This window comes from Chelonia mydas, chromosome 3 (genome assembly GCF_015237465.2).
Source record: "Chelonia mydas isolate rCheMyd1 chromosome 3, rCheMyd1.pri.v2, whole genome shotgun sequence".
Taxonomy (NCBI): domain Eukaryota; kingdom Metazoa; phylum Chordata; order Testudines; family Cheloniidae; genus Chelonia; species Chelonia mydas.
Genome location: NC_057851.1, coordinates 141,487,182 through 141,501,866, shown reverse-complemented (window position 1 = coordinate 141,501,866; position 14,685 = coordinate 141,487,182). Strand labels below are relative to the sequence as shown.

The following is a 14,685-nucleotide window of genomic DNA, read 5'->3' as shown; positions in this document are numbered from 1 at the left end:
GTCCCAGATGTACATGATGATGTGATCCCACCACTCAGTGCTTGGTTTCCCCAAGCCAAAAAGCAGCGTTCCACTATGGTCAGCACCTCCATGAATGCCACAAGCAATCTCATGTCATAGTTACTACGCGTGGCGAGATCAATGTCACACTCCTCTTGCCTTTGTACTTTAAGGAATAACTCCACGCCACTCATGACGTGTTAGTCAGAGCGAGCAGCATATTAGTCAACAGTGCAGGATCCATTCCTGCAGACCGAAGAGGCAGAGCACACAGTACACAAACCTTTGAAAGATGTGCCAAATGCAGACAGAAGTACAGGGATTGCTGGGATACGAAGCAATGCATCACGGGTCATTGGGACAGGATCCAGAATGTCCCACAACCCCCTCCGCCTTCCCACAACTCTTAGTGGCAGAAGAGGAAGAGATGCTTTGTGGGATAGCTGCCCAGAGTGCACCGCTCTGAATACCGCAGCAAGCGCCTCAAGTGTGAGCATGCTATTGTGCAGGCATCTGACAGTGTGAACACACAACAGTGTTTTCCCTTCAACGCTCTCTAAGCGGCGCTGAAACTGCCAGCGATGTAACTCTGCCAGTGTAGACATACCCTCAGTGCTTTGTGATCATACACAATACATGGAACAAACCTACTGCACAAATTCCTACTTAGACAAAATCCACAGAGGAGGCAAATCAGTCCCATTCCCCTATAAAGGGCTCCGAGAAGCTAGGTACCAACAAATATCCAAAATGTCAACTTCCTAGGCCCAGATCACGATACAGCCCTTACATGAAAAGATCAAAAGTTAGCAAAGTGACACCACATCCCACTTGGTACCAGAAATAAAAGGAACTAATTATAAAACCAATGTTCCATAGCACACATTTTTACTCCATCTCCTGCAGGCTGCATGATTTCCTGGCTCTTTAATAATATTTTTTGGCTGACTAATGTCCTTGTAAGGCTTTTTACCTGGAAGTTATTAATATGTACAAACTTCACTTCACCTTAGTTTTTTCAGTAATTCCCAGACAAAAGAAAGTTAACAGTAAGATGCTTAGCTGAGCTCAAAACAAGGCTCCCCCCCCCCCCCCCGCCCCTTAAATAGAAAAAGAGATATTTGCAAAACATTTTTTTAAATCCAGGACAAAATACCAAATTTGTAAAAGCCATTTATTCAAATTCATTGGCTCTTCTCTCGATAGTCAAAAGGACTACTGTGAAGAGTGAAAGGGTAACACTCCTTAAAATGGTGAGAGGAAAATCTCATTCAACTGGTAACAGCAAAGGAAAACCCTAGTTTTTCAAAATCTGCTTTTGACTTTCTACTTGAAATCCTGCATGGAGTATCGAATATAGCCTTTCTTAGCTATTCACTTTCTTGTCAAGCTGCCATGAAAAGCTTTTTGTCTGAAAACTTTCAAACTGGAAGTTGAGTAGTACTCAACTAATATGCAACCAAAACAGTACACATTCAGCTGATCTTAACTCATTCGCTTTGACTAGATTACAAAATACTATCAATATAATTTTCAAACTTGAGTGCCTAAAGCTAGGGACCTAAAGTAAGTGAATTTAAGTGCTCAACTTTAGGCAGCCAGTTTTAAAAACTTTGGGTTTAGTCTTCAAATAAATATCTTTTTTTTTTTTAAAAGCATTTTTTTAAGCAAGAATTCTTCCATCAACCTAGCACTCTCTACAAGGGGACTTAGCTCATCTTAACAATGCTACTCAGGGGCGTGGATTTTTCATACCCCTGACCAGCATCGTTAAACGGACCCAATTTGCTAGCTTAGACAGGCCTGAGTGAAAGATTAATGACAGCAGATGATTTAAATATTTTTAATACATTTTAAATTAGCTGAGGTTCAGTTATTTAAATTACATTTCAAGATGATGTGAGTCTTTATAAACAACACTCTCAAACTGCCGTTTATCTTGAGTTGTGTGCCCATATAATTTTCCTATTCTAGCAACTGTAATTTTAGGCTTGAGACGCTTTGGGAGCTCATAAACCCAAGGACTACACACTGAAAATTCTAAAACTGACAACCCCTAGTATTGCATATCAAAGAAACACTTTCAATCAATCAAATCATCTGACTGACTTTGCCATTTTAGACAAACATCTTGAACCCCACCTTGAAACCCTCTCCTCCATACAGAGTACGATAAATACAACTTCCTTCATGTTACGGTACTTGTGGTCAATACATTATTTCTTACAGCATGTATTACAGGTAGTGCTGCCTTTTCTTCAGGTTGGCCAACACTTTCCATTATAAGACCCTGCTTTCAGTTGCTTATAACTTTGCCAATCTGTAGCCATTTGGGTTGAAATTTTCCAGCCAGGTGTTTGCCTAAAGGCTGACTATTTTGGGATAATTTGAGCAAAAATGGTTGAGCCATTTCCAAGAATGAAGTTTAGGGAAAAAATACATTGTATAAATCTTTTTTTTAAAAACATGGGCAAAACCACCATTTTGTTGAGTTCTTGTGCGACTACGCTTTGGACCATGGGTTTGAAATTTGCCTTTGTGTAAGAGATGTGCCTTTTGCTGTTCCTGAAAAAAAAACTGCTCAAAGTGGCCCAGTTAGAAGCCTTTGAAAACTTGCAATTCACGCATGCTCACTAAAGACTTGTTACTTTGGGAGCTAAGTTCGCCAAAGATTTCATCTGCACTGAGCAAGTTTCATCCCCTTATGGCTCCCATGTGAATGCACCATATCCACAAAACAACAGAGCGTGCTCCAGCCTAGAGCCGAGCAAGGAGACTTTCCCTGCAATTGCTGCTCTCAGCTGCGGGCCACTGTGGTGTCGAGCACTGGAAGTGAGAGCAGAGACTGTCTCCTGTGCTCTCAGTGCTCCCCTGCTGACACCCACAAGGCACGGTGGAGAACGCACTCTGCCTCGAATGCAGAAGGGACAAGAGCAAGAGCTACATGGGTGGGTGGAGGGGCAGACTGGGACAAGGAGCCAGAAGAGGCTGGGATCAACCCAGAGCATAGTCCATGCTGTGTACTGAGAGGTGAGGTGGAGCAAAATAGTACTAGGTCATTAATGCGATCGTGCATACACATAAGGAGGCCAAATTAAGGTTGTACAGACAGACAACCTTAATTCTGACACTTCCTAACTCAGGAGTAGCCAATTATTTTTTGTCAAGGTCCACACTTTTTGGTCAAGCCCTAGGTATAGTCAAGTACCAGATTCCAGAGAAACATTTTTCACACTGCAATAACGATCATCATAATGAGAAGGGCAAGTCTACACCACAAAATTAAGTTGACTTAAGTTAGATCGACATACAACCACTGCAGTAATTATTATGATTTTTCATGTCCACACTCTATCAGCGGTGCGTGTCCTCACCAACTTAACTGACAGTGTGGGGCACTGACAGCCCAGAGCCCTGCTGCCCTGGGGCTCAGGTGGTCAGCCCTGCATTTACAACACCTGTTGCTGCTTTTGACAGCCCAGGTTGTCAGCTGTGGGGCTGAGAGCTTGGGCTTTTAAAGGCAGAAACAGGCAATGTTAGCATAAGTAAATAGGGCTGTCAAGCGATTAATTGCACGATTAATCACACTGTTAAAGAATAATGGAATACCATTTATTTAAATATTTTGGATGTTTTCTGTGGTTTCAAATATATTGATTTTAATTACCACATGGAATACAAAGTGCATAGTCTTCACTTTATGTTATTTTTGATTACAAATATTTGCACAGTAAAACACAAAAAAATTATATTTTTCAATTAATTTAATACAAATAATGTAGTGAAATCTTTTTCATGAAAGTTGAATTTACAAATTCAACTTATGTACAAAAAAATAACTGCACTCAAAAATAAAACAAAGTCCACTCAGTCCTACTTCTTGGTCAGTCATTTGCTCAGACAAACAACTTTCTTTACATTTGCAGGAGATAATGCTGCCGGCGTCTTGTTTACAATGTCACCTGAAAGTGACAGCAGATATTTGCATGGCACTGTTGTAGCCGGCGTTGTAAGATATTTACGTGTCAGATGCGCTGAAGATTCTAATGTCCCTTCATCTTCAACCACCATTCCAGAGGATATGCATCCATGCTGATGACGGGTTCTGCTCGATAACGATCCAAAGCACTGCGGACCGACACATGTTCATTTTCATCATCTGAGTCAGATGCCACCAGCAGAAGACTGATTTTTTTTTTTTTGGTCGTTCAGTTCTGTAGTTTCTGCATCAGAGTGTTGCTCTTTTAAGACATCTCAAAGCATGCTCCAAACCTTGTCCCTCTCAGATTTTGGAAGGCACTTCAGATTCTTAAACCTTGGTTCGAGTGCTGTAGTTATCTTTAGAAATTTCACATTGGTGCCTTCTTTGCGTTTTGTCAAATCTGAAGTGAAGTGTTCTTAAAACAAACAACATGTGCGGGGTGATCATCCGAGATTGCTATAACATGAAACATATGGCAGAATTCTCCCCCAAGGAGTTCTGCCACAAATTTAATTAACACATTTTTTTTTCCAAAATGAGCGTCATCAGAATGGAAGGTTTCAGAGTAACAGCCGTGTTAGTCTGTATTCGTAAAAAGAAAAGGAGTACTTGTGGCACCTTAGAGACTAACAAATTTATTTGAGCATAAGCTTTTGTGAGCTACAGCTCACTTCATCAGATGGAAGCATGTCCTCTGGAATAGTGGCCGAAACATGAAGGCGCATATGAATGTTTAGCATATCTGGCCCATAAATACTTTGTAATGCCAGCTACAAACGCCTGTTCTCACTTTTAGGTGACACTGTAAACAAGAAGTGGGCAGCATTTGTAAATGTAAACAAACTTGTCTGTCTTAGTGATTGGCTGAACAAGAAGTAGGACTGAGTGGATGTGTAGGCTCTAAAGTTTTACATGGTTTTTTTGAGTCCAGTTATGTAACAAAAAAAAAATAAGTCTACATTTATAACTTTCACAATAAAGAGATTGCACTTAGGTACTTGTATGACGTGAATTGAAAACTACTATTTCTTTATCATTTTTACAGTGCAAATATTTGTAATAAAAGTGATAATATAAAGTGAGCACTGTACACTTTGTATTCTGTGTTGTAACTGAAATCAATATATTTGAAAATGTAGAAAAACATCCAAAAATATTTATTAAATTTCAATTGATATTCTATTGTTTAACAGTGAGATTAAAAAAGTGTGATTAACAGCGATTAATTTTTTTTAATCGTGATTAATTTTATTGAGTTAATCGTGTGAGTTAACTACAATTAATCGACAACCCTATAGGTAAATAAAAAGATTTCACGGTCCCTTCAAAAGCGTCTGGCAGTCCGGATTTGGTCCACAGTCCGCCTATTGACTACCCCGTCCTAATTTAGGAGTGCTTGACTTTTCCAATTTAACATTCTTTGAATGTAGTTTGTGTGTAGTCTCCCCTCCCCCCACACTTACATGATGTTAATACTGACATTGTAACAACAGCTAGAATATCTCTTTTGCAGTACTACAGGAGGAAGTTGTAATGATAATTGTAGAGTATTGCAGTCTTTCCCTGCAAATGTGAAGTGTGGGTGGGTCAGAGGAAGTGAGAGAATATGGTATTTTAGGGCCCAATTCTAATTATGTATACAAAATGCCCATTAATTTAAACAGGAGTTAAATCCTTGCTTCATCTGAGAATTGGGGCCTAAAATGTATTTCTTTCCTTAGACGTTGTTCAGCTGCATACAGATTCTCTTTTCATATTTTCAGTAAAAAGAAAAAGGAGTACTTGTGGCACCTTAGAGATTAACCAATTTATTTGAGCATAAGCTTTCGTGAGCTACAGCTCACTTCATCCTGTAGCTCACGAAAGCTTATGCTCAAAAAAACTGGTTAGTCTCTAAGGTGCCACAAGTACTCCTTTTCTTTTTGCGAATACAGACTAACACGGCTACTACTCTGAAACCTGTCATATTTTCTGTGAATTTTTCAAACACAATTCAAAGATTTAAATTTTAATGGATATACTTTCTGCTAGGCAAAGGCATCACTAAAAGTATTTAAAATTACGAAAACACTGTTACAGTTTTAGTACATGACACTCCACAATTTCCTTCAAAGTCTCCTTCAAAGTCACAAAAGTAGCATCCTGGCATTCCAGCTGCTATTCAATGCCAACATTAACATTAGGAAATGCGTATAGTCTTCTGCCAACGTAGAGCTCTAGAGTCGTTTCAAGGTAAGATGATATGCAGAAGTCAATAAAAATAAATTTTTACTTTTTAATTACTTAACATTAGACAAAAGATGGCTGTTTGCAATAAAACTACTATTTTGCACTGGTTTATCCCGTTTGTCGATTTTCATCTCCTGCGCAGATCCTTTTAGATCCATTAGTAATTCTGATACTGTTGGTCAGAGGTGGTTGAGTAATAACTGTCAAATAATTGTTTAATGAAGAATGTTGCAACTTTTTAGAATGAAATTAAAGTGAATTTTGTTTTGTAACTGACCACTCAACTCTACCATTAAATCTGTGCTTTTGTTGATGTGGCTGTGGACCCTAGGCACAAGTGAACGGAGGTAGCTTAGGAGATTCCAGGGACAGGTCTAGGGTCTTCTGTACTTTATTTTAAAGCATTGCCCCTCAAATGCATATTGCTCATGTACTGTACGTCAGTGAAAGTGTATCAAATCCTGCCAACTGGGAAAGGTGCATATAGGAACATAGTATTGCCATAAAACCAGTGCTGTCTAGTCTGGTATCATGTCTTTGACAACGGGCTCTTCTATTCACCCTATCTAGCCTCTCTATATCATTCATTTTGTATGCCTTTAAAAAGGAAACCAATATTTGCTATATCTTTTTTAGATGGGATGACTAGAATTAAACACTGCACTCCAGGCGAGGGAGTGCCACTGATTTATATAACATCATTATAATATTCTGAGCATTGTTTTCCATTCCATTCCTTATGCACCCTACTAGTATTGAAGAACCCATGTGTGCATGTTATATCTACACCAGGGGTTCCCAAACTTGGTTCGCAGCTTGTTCAGGGTAAGCCCCTGGAGGGCCGCGAGATGCTTTGTTTACCTGAGTGTCCGCAGGTATGGCCGCTCGCAGCTCCCAGTGGCCGCAGTTCACTGTTCCCGGCCAATGGGAGCTGCAGGAAGCTGATCTATACATACATCACTGAAAGATGTTGCCAAACTGCAGGAAGTGTCTTTGGTCACAATGTATCACACCCTCTTGAATTGTGGTTATTCTTCCAGGGTCCTATTCCAAAAAGTCATGAGCAAACAGGCAGCCAAGTTAAACTGATCAAGGGTAGTAAACTTTTGCATCAATCCTTTGCAAGCTGGAATATACAAGTGCCTCACATGTAGGACAATCAGTCACATTATCATCTCAATGTCACTTGCATTCTGGCCATACAATTCTCTCATTGTTTAAGAAGTCTCAGGGCCAAGAGCAAACAAACAATCTAAAGGCCAAAAGAGCTAGAAAGAAGAATGAGATAAAAGGTAGGGGCTGTCAAAAGGAACTTAACATAGTTGAACATATCTGTACATATAAAAATTGCACCAGTAGCCCTTCTCTCTGATTTGTGGGGCATGCACACAGGAGCCGAGATATCTTTGTGAAGAAAAGTTAAGTATAACCAAGGATGGAGAGACAGCTATCTGAGGGTATATTATGCCTTTCTCCCCCATCCTCCCCCCAACTTCCATGACTAGGCACTGCTGTATTTAAAAACTAAGGGCAGATCCTGTGGCATTTCCCCCTTCCTTCAGTATTACTCTGACATATGCGGCTTTTGTTTTCTTAGGCTTTTTGTTTTTAAATTCCGTGTGACTACATGACCTTAATTCTCTCAACAAACTCAGCCAGATTTGTATTCACATTTAGAAGAATATTATCATGGTTGGTTCATCATGCCATCATACAGTTTTTGTAAAATTAAGAAGATTTATACTGGTATAGATATAGTCTGAAACTGAAAAGGGAGATGTCAATAATTTATAGTTGTTATACAAGACAGGAATAGAGTCTTATAGTCGGGAGACATTTTAGAGAAAAATTCAACACTGTAATCCCCAAAAGAGAGTATATCAACTGTACCTGAAAACAAAGATGGTAAACTGATACCAAACACTACTTACCACTGTCAATGAATCATTAGAAGCAGTGGCAATAGGTAGTCTGAGCATGCTACTGTTACTTAATTATTGGTGTGCCAAACTGAAAACTGAATGTTGGCATATTTGGAATGTGCACTTTGAAGCGTACAGTAAAAAAAAAAAAAAAGTGACATATCTCTGTCTAATCTTTGCCCGTGTTCCAGGTTTCGTTTGTCTACCCCAGAGAATAAATAGAATTAAAGTCATTTTAGGAAACTAAATCAAACCATATTTAGCTACAACAGTTAAATTGAGTTAATGGTACATTTAGAGGGTTTCTATCAAAGATGTATGAAAAGCATTTAAAGAGATGTTAATATAAAACGGGTTGATTCTACTCTTGTAGTAGGCCCATATACACAATACTGAGAGATACACATACAGATGGAGACAGGAGCTGTGGAAGTGCCTTAAAAGCGGGGGTGCACAGGCGACTGAACCGTGGCTCCGTCCCACTGCGTTGCACTGCCCCCAACACTGCTCTCTCTCTCTGAGCCCCCAACCTCACACCACCCCTTACCCCAAGGCCCCACCCCTGCGCTGCTTGTTCCTCCGAGGCCCCACCCCCACTTGCTCCTCTCTGCTTCCACTCCCCGTCGTTCACCCTTACAGCCAGTAAAAAGTGGGAAGGCCATGGCCCCCGTGCACCCTCCCCCCCCCATTCCAACACCCTTGGATGGAGAGAAGAATAGTTGTTTTTTGAGCACAGTACATTTTCTTAATGTTTTGTTGAATACAGTTAGAAAGGTCAGATTTACCAAGAAAATTACTCAAGATAGTTAAGTCCAAAGCTGACTGCAAAGAGTTACACAGGAAGCTCACCAAACTGGGTGACCGGGCAAGAAAATGGCAGTGAAATACAATGTTGATAAATGCAAAGTAATGCACACTGGAAAACACAACTGCAACTACACATAAAAAATGATGGGGCCTAAATTAGCTGTTACCACTCAAGAAAGTGATCTTGTGGTCATCATGGATAGTTCTCTGAAAGCACCTGCCCAATGCACAGCAGCAGTCAAAAAAAAATGAACACATCAGAAACCATTAGGAAAGAGACAGAGAAGACAGAAAATATCATGTCACTATATGAATCCATGGTACGCCCACACCTTGAATACCGCAAGCAGTTCTGCTCACCCCGTCTCAAAAACAGATATAGCAGAATTGGAACAAGTATAAACAAGGGCAATAAAAATTATTAGGAGTATGGAACAGCTTCCATACGAGGAGAGACTAAAAAGACTGGTACTGTTTAGCTTAGAAAAGAAATGACTAAGGGAGATATGGTAGACGTCTATAAAATCATGAACAGTGTGGAGAAAATGTTATTTCCCCCTTCACATAACACAAGAACCAGAGGTCATGCAATGAAATCAACAGGCAGCAATTTTAACACAAACATAAGGAAGTACTTCTTCACACAACACACAGTCAACCTGTGGAACTTGTTTCCAGGGGATACTGTGAAGGCCAAAAAAAAAAAAAAAAAAAAAGTTAAAAAAGAAGAACTAGATAAGTTCATGGAGGATAAGTCCATCAGTGGCTATTAGCCAAGATGGTCAGGGATATAACCCCATGCTCTGGGTGTCCCTAAACCTCTGACTGCCAGAAGCTGAGAGCGGATGATAGGGGATGGGTCACTTGATAACTTCCCTGTTCTGTTCATTCCCTCCGAAGCACCTGGCATTGGCCATTGTCGGAAGACAGGATACTGAGCTAGACTGATCTGACCCAGTATAGCTGTTCTTATTATGTTTTTAAAAAGGGCAAGAATACACATGCGGGGGAGGGGGGACGACAAACAAACACCAAACTAAAATTAAAACATGTATATGCCCTCAGCGCCATAGTCCCCGAGCATCTCCCAAGTACTAAAGAAATAATCAACTGGTCTCTTACAGCCCCTCTTGTAGTAGGCCCTCTCATGTGAATCAGAGTCACTTCCTTTCAACACTGAACAAGGAACTTTACTAGAATAATGGCTATTTGGTCCACCATTGGCCTGTGCTTCACTGAAGAGCTTAAACCTAAAGTCTGCTCTAGCACCTCCCCCTGGGTCATTACAGATCTAAAGCAGTAGTACTCCTATCCTCACAGGTGTCTTTGATTGACTTCCCAGGTGGATCAGGAGAAAAGCGAGTACCGCTATCTACAGAGTTGGTTTTACAACTGGCTTAGAAGAATTCTAAGCTGGTGATAGTGGCAGGGAAACTCCTTTGATCCCCTTGCTGGATAGTGCAAGAAGCAGGAGTAAAGTCTTATGATGTTCAAAATTCTTCATAATTAAAATTACATATGAAAAAATCCAAAATTAGAATGTTAAGATTGCAAAGTCAAGGAATGAGAAGTTAGGAAATGCCAGGATTAAAGTTTCCTGTGCAACCTTAATTCAGCCCCATTGTGCATACACATTATGACAGTGGTACTCAACACTATATAGGAAGTCTGTGGCAGCTTAGCAATAGAACCCAGCTCTCCTGGCCCAGTACCTTAAAATAAGAAAATATCTTCTCTCTTCTTGAAACCTCTGGCCTCATTCGTTGTGCACTGAATGAGGTGAAGTCCTGTGGTGAAAAATAGTATGAGATTATGTTATGACTGATGGTTTTATAGTAAATATGCACAAGGGAATCAAATTAAGGTAACAACCAACCTTAATTCTGGCACTTCCTAACTTTTGCAACCTTAACATTCTTTTAATCTAATTTTTGTCATTAACTTCCCAGATTTTTTAAAAGCCAACAAACAAACAATATTAACATTCTTTAGTCAGATTGTTTCAAATTGTTTCTTATAGTTAAGATTTCACACCAATGTCCAATTAACATTTCGGAGAAAGAACGTTGTGATTAAAGATTCAATGCCTCAGTTCTGCCATTAAGATGCAAGAGCTCATAATACACATGCTCTGTTTTGCTGGAAGATTTCTCTTGGATCTCAATGAAGATCAGACTTGATATTTCAAATATTTCTAAGATAAAAACATAAAAAAAACTCCTACTGCTTTTTAGCCCTTCTTTATACACCATAAAAAAAAAAAAACACACACAAAATGAGTGAACAAACCCAGTTTTAAAAAAATGCTTTGCATGTTACCTTTAAAATATTTTTACTGCCATAAAAGTACATCTGGACAGCTTCTGTGAAGCTTGGATGAGAAACTCAGTCTGGATGACTTCAGCTTGTAATCAGCAATTTTATCTCTACAGAAGGTCAGTCACTATTTGCAATGGCATAGAATCACAGAAAAGATCACTTGTATCACCCAGTCTGACCCTCAGCAAGATAACTGCCTGCATCACTTCATCTAATGTCTTATCTAAACTTGTTCTGCAAAGAGAATGCCTTTACTACCTCCTCTGATAGCGATCTAGGTAGTGAAATAGAATTTCTGAACTTCTTCCCAATTAAATGCAAGCATACAACATTAATGCAACATTAAGAGCGTATAGTTAAGCATCTACATTTAATCTAATGTAAAAGTTAAGGTTGAACACACCCCCTTAACTCTATCCCATTGCATGCACGGTCATGCTATCTTTATATGTATGAGACTGCATTAAGTTTTCTGACCAATATATTATAGCAGCTTCTTCTACAACCGTAGGCAAAGATGTAGCATATACATTCAATAAAATGATCACTGTGTACATGCAAGAAGGTAAAATTTAAGTTGAGTATTTCAACCATAACTTTTGCATTCTTGGGCTTTTGGGTGCTTGAATGTGCAGTCCTAGCAAATGTAGGTTTTTGTATATCATTTCCTAGACTTTTAAGAAGAAAAACATTTCCAGCTCACTGACACCACCAAAGGCAAAGGTTGCCTATAAATGTAATTAGTAATTTGTGGACTCAAACAGTATTAGTGTGAAAACGAATGCTTAGCTTGCAATACCTGGGCATTTATCCCATGGCAGCATAAAGTTCCTCTTATCACCCTGGCTAGCTCCCTGTCATTTTTGTATACTAACTCAATCTGTATTGTTTTGCAAAACTCACTGAGTTACTTCCAAAACCACAAAAATATCACTGTTGTCTGCCTACTCCAAGATTGCTTCTGTTATACCTGATTCCTGTAAGAGTCCCATGTTGGATTAATAGCGTGATGAGCTTAATACTATTTTAAATTCAATGCAAGATTTTGGAAGTAATGATTACCTCAAGTAGGGCATCCAAAAATACAATTAATAACGTTAAATAAAGGAGTAGGTCCATTGCAAAGCATACTGAAATGGATTCACATTTTAGGGTATGTCTTCACTATAGAGTTGGCAAATGGGTTAGACTAGCCTGGTGTGAGCGTTCCCACAACAAGGGCACATTTGTGTTATTGTGTCCTCCCTCGTGCTGTCTTCGTTGCAGAGCAAACTCGGGCTCTTATTTTAGTGTTGCCTCTAATCTCTCTCGCGTCCACACAAAAAACCCTTTCACCTGAGTTTTGCAGTGCTTAAATTCCGTCTTAGCTGGAAGAGTGGGTTAGACCTCAGGGGCTGCTTTCACTTGGGCTGGTAACTCGTCCACTTTTCAGTGAGGATGCAGGAAAAAAGTCACTTGAGGGCTGACAGTTCTCTTGTTCATGTCCCTGCCCCCCTGTGCCCAGAAGGAAAGACAAGTTCTTCCACAATCCACTGGGAAAGAATCAGAGCGGCACCATTTACTGCAGCACATGCCCCATAAGTCCTAGCGACACACTTGAGTGGCGCACCAGTGAGGACGCAGTAATTTTGCAGTGGGCTTTGCAGCGTGACTGCTCACACCTGGGCTATGCTAACCAAGCTGACAATACCCAGAGTTAACTCTGCAGTGAAGATGTGCCCTTTTAAGGCCATTCTAAAGGAGGCAGAGTGACTCCATTCAGGATAACCTGGGAACCCCCAGAGGAGGGCAATGGCTGTTTCGAGTGTAATGTAATTCTTGCTGCATTTTTTTCACTACTTTACGTTTGCATCACTAGCTGTGCAATTAGATCAAATCCTGCAGTAGCACGAACACTGTGCTTCTGCTGTGCAGTGGAGTCAGGATACGAAGAGGCCACAGAGTGGACTCTGCAGTCCCTGTGGAGCAGCAGTTCTACTCATGGCAGAACGGGAGCGTGGTAGATGCATGGACAGCAAGTTTATGAATTCTCTTGATCCTTTGGAATACCACCTCATTGAAAAGGAGAAATAAAAGGAGAACTAGAGCGAGCCAGGAAGGTGCTCTGAACTTGGTAACGAGACATGAAGAGAAACTCTTCCCTGTACAAAACTCCTACTCAAGACTTGGGCTCGGGGACCAGGATTTCACCCATAAGGAAGACATTTTATTTGAAACAGATTATTAAGTATGTTGCTTTGGTTTACAGAAAAAAAAACTAAGAACAGTTTTGTTTGCCAAACCGATGGCTTTACTTGGTCACATCAGAGCTGATACAAGTGGTTTGGAAGAGTTTTAAACAGTTCTTTGGCACTAGATTGCAGTATGTAGCCACATCACTTGAAGGGCTAGTGCAGAGCCACAATGCCCCAGGGAAAGCTTGGGTTGAGACTGCACTTTAAAAGATAATTCTCCCCTCTTCTCCCCCCAGGCTGCAAACTCCAGACCCTTCTCCTCCTGGTGCATTTGGCCTGCTTTGAAGGCTGTAATGGGGGGGAGGGGGGAGCCACAGCTATGTGTCCCCTCATTCTTGGGGGTGATACGTACTCTTGACAGTGCACAAGTGAACTCTCGCTGAGCTCATGAGAGTGAGGACTGTAATTTTCCTTGATCTGTGCAGAGGATGGACCCTGTGAAGCCTCCTCTCCCTACACTGCTCACCCATACTAGGGCCAGGGAAAATCTGACTCTTTACTATTTTTCTGAAGAGACAAACAAAAACCTGTTTAAAAACCAATTTATTCCAGCATATTCCAATGTAGAAACAAATGCTCAAATCAAAGAATATTTTGGCTGTATAGATCTACTTTAGTCACTTTTCAAAATACCGGTGCTATAAATGCTACTTGTAACATGCTGCTGTAAGAATATAAATCTAAATATGAACACAGTAAAAAAACTAGGTCCTTCACAACACCATTTAAAAATAAAATCCTTGCAACATAGTAATCATTTAACTATATACACGTTTATATTTCTGCAGTCACCCAGGTGACATTTTGGATTCCAATATTGTGCTCTCTTTTCCTGTGAAGCATGCACAAAATCCTGCTCTTGGAGATTCACTGAGAACCACAATTCCCTTATTGGTACCATGTTTCAAAAAATCCTAAGTGAAGCACAATCATTTTATAAGAATGATCTCATTAAGATTTCAAATGAAGATGAGTTTTAGGAATTATCCATTTAAGGTTTTCAATTGTTTTTAAATTCATGCTTTTAATTGTTTATTCAAACATACTGTCCCCTGCATACTTCTCTAATCCACATTTAGCAAGGAATAATGAATGACCCACTGAAATGATTGGTGACAGTGGAGCAATTTCCCAACTGCTTTCAAAGAAAAGTAAAAGCTCAAGCTCATTTTAGTTAAATGAAGCAATATTT

General features: G+C 40.0%; 1 protein-coding gene across 6 annotated transcripts in view; it reads right to left on the bottom strand.

Annotated features, from left to right (window-relative positions):
* CDC42EP3 (CDC42 effector protein 3) overlaps window positions 1–14,685 on the bottom strand; it is a 57,625-nt gene that overhangs the window by 23,501 nt on the left and 19,439 nt on the right. The window contains exon 1 of one of the 6 annotated variants that reach the window (XR_006289752.1): window positions 10,653–12,549. The exons of the other annotated variants lie outside the window; for them this stretch is intronic. The gene's annotated coding sequence lies outside the window, so the exon portion shown is untranslated. Of the gene's footprint in view, window positions 1–10,652; window positions 12,550–14,685 lie in introns of those variants that run through there. 6 annotated transcript variants of the gene reach the window in all.